Here is a 3,038-nt window from a genome sequence, read left to right as displayed (position 1 = left end):
CTCATTTTCATAATATCAGAGAAAACAACTCTTTAAATCAATCACAACCCTTTATCCCAATTGATACATTCAGCAGCCCAATAGGATCAGGCACAGCTTGCCAACTGACCACTTGTGGTAGTCATTAATGTATCACCTTTAACTCATGTGAATTAAATTAACTTCACGAAGCAGCCCATAGTATGTTTGCAATGAATATGCTTTTCAATATAGCATCTTTACCATTTAGGATGGGGGGGTTAGTCTTAGAATGAGAGGATTAGATAAGTGAAAGATTTAGAGCAGGTTTGAAGTGAATCCAGAGGTTGTAGAATTACCTTACTATCTTTACAAAGCTATTAGCTTCAGGGGGGATAGAGAGAGTGCAGGAATAAGGACAAGAATATATCCCCTTAGCAATAACAGGCGCTTGCCTTCCCTTGAAGGTACAGAGCCATGAGTGAGGTAAAATGACTGGAGAAAAGAACATAAAGAGAAACCCCTCCTAAAAACAAAAAAATAATAAAAGAAGAAGTCTGAGTTAGGGCAGGAGCCGGAATAAAAAGGGAGATGAGGGACAATATGGTGGAGCAAGAGACTGAGTTGGAGAGAGAGGACAGAAAAAAGAAAGAAATTTTAGGGTGGAATGAGGAAAAGAAAAAAGAGAGAGAGAGAAAAAAAAAGAATTTGAAGGGCCTCTTTCAGACTGTCTCTGTTCTCATATTATACCACATGTATAGCCATATGCAGAACGGAATCCCCTGTTCTCAACTAGCCAATGGCAGTTCCCCACGACTGAGACTGAACATACTCTACAAGGCCTAACTTGAGTTTCCCTACCCTCAGGGTTGAACTCCACTCAGTTCTATCACAGGTTTCTCCTGCCCTTTCTTTAAAGATGTTCAAAGTTGGAAGCTCAGAAAACTACCCTTCATGAGAACCTGTGCCTCTGCAGAATTGGTCTAGGGACTGACCCAATCAGGAGGTTTGAGAACGGGGGGGGAGGAAGGTCATGGGAGTGTTTCAAGGGCGCCCGTGTGGCTACCTTCCTTACTGGGTCTGTTGTCGAGCAGTCCGGGAGGTCGACCACCTGCTGGGTGATCTCAGGCAGGCAGGCAGCTGAGGAGACTCCCTCCGGGGTCTTTGGGTCCTTGCTGGGTCTGTGTCGCGCAGTCCGGGAGGTAGCGCACCCGCCTGGTGATCTCAGGCAGGCAGGCAGCTGAAGAGCTACATAATCTATCTTAATTGCTTTATCATCCCTTATTCTGTAAGTAATTTATTTGTGGCTACAATGAGGATTACATTTAATATCCTAAAGTTATAAAATACTCTAATTTAAATTTATGTTAGTTTAACTCACAAGAACACTTCTATATGGCTTTTTACTGACAATTTTCAGCTATTGGTACCATAAAATTACATCTTTATGTATTATGTCCTAAAAATGTAAATTAATAATTATTTTAAAAGTATTCATTTTATAAAGCTACAACAAATACATTTTAAGCTAATATGTATTTTTAATCTTAATCTTATAAATCATATAGGAAAAAGAAAACAGAGGTACAGAGTATTATTACAATGATACTAGCTTTTATAAATTTCCATGTTTTTGCCTTTATTGACATTTTTTCCCATTACATCTATTGGTACAAATTAGGTATTCAATACAGTTACATTCATCATTGTGATCTTGTTCCTTTACATGATGCATCTTAGGTCATATTTTTCCCCTTTCCCCTGCCTCTCTTCACCCTCTCTACCCTTCCCTAATTACATATTGTTTCCACTTTTTCTTTTCCCTTCTATCCTTTCTGCTACCCTTCCTACTTCCCCTCAGACCTTTTCTTTTTATTTTCTCTTATTTTTTCACACCAGAAAAACTATTCAGTATTTACAAAGTGTGTTTCGTTATTTGGCTTCAAGTTACTGTCTAGTGTCCTTTCATTCCACCTGCAAAACTTCCTTGACAATTTTTGGTAGACCAGGTAGGTCTATCAGTGCCAAATTCACCAGCTTTTGGTTATATGGGAATGTCATCGTTTCTACCACATTTCTTAAGGACACTTTTGCTAGATAAAAGTTTCTTGACAAGGATCACTTGTGTGCAATAAATTGCTTCTCTAAGCTGCGTTGAAGGTTCTTTTCAAACTCTGTAAAGTGTGATTATAATTTGTCTGTATTTTTAAGTTCATCTTTTATGGAATTTGTTCAGCTTCTTTGGTGTTTTAATTTATATCTTCCATCAAATGTGTAAAGTTTTCAGTATATTTCCTCAAATATTTTCTCTACCTCTTTCAGTCTTCTCTTTTTGGAACTTCCAAACTGCTTATGTTGGTCTTCTTGATGGTGTCCCATGGATCAATTTAGCTGTCATTACGTTAACATTTTTCTTTCTGTTTCTCAGGCTCAATAATTTCAACTGTATCATCACCAAATTCAGTGATTCTCCTTTCTGTAGATTCCAAACTGCTTTTGAATCCCTCCAGATAGTGATTTTTTCCATTTCTATGATTGTACTTTTCAGCTCTAAAGTTTGCTATTTTAGGTTTTTAAAGATTTTTTGCTAACATTTTTATTTTGTTTATATATCATTTTATTGGCTTCATATGCATCTACTAGTTATTTGGATATTTTTAATGCAATTGCTTTAGTTTTTGTTTGTTTGTTTGTTTGTTTTGAGACAAGGTCTCACTATGTAGGTGAGACTGACCTGGAACTCACTGTGTTGCCCAGGCTGGTCTTGAACTCACAGTGATCCATCCTCCTTTCTCAACCTCCCTAGTGCTGGGATTACAGGCATGTACCATCACGCCCAGCAAGACAATTGCTTTAAATTCTTCACCTAATCTCTCATTGGGTCTTTTTCAGGTATAAGACCTATTAATTTTTTTTTCTTTTAAATGGTCTATATATTCTTGTTTCTTTGTATGCCTCATGATTTGCTGGAAACTGGACATTTGAGTTAGTAATGTAATAACTCTGGAAATCAAAGCCTCCCCACTTCAGTTTCCTGGGTTCTTGCTGGTTGATTTTTTTTTTTTTTTTTTTTTTTTTTT

This window comes from Fukomys damarensis, unplaced genomic scaffold (assembly GCF_012274545.1).
Source record: "Fukomys damarensis isolate Sample0158 unplaced genomic scaffold, DMR_v1.0_HiC HiC_scaffold_19, whole genome shotgun sequence".
Classification (NCBI taxonomy): Eukaryota; Metazoa; Chordata; class Mammalia; order Rodentia; family Bathyergidae; genus Fukomys; species Fukomys damarensis.
Note: the sequence above shows the minus strand (reverse complement) of the source record.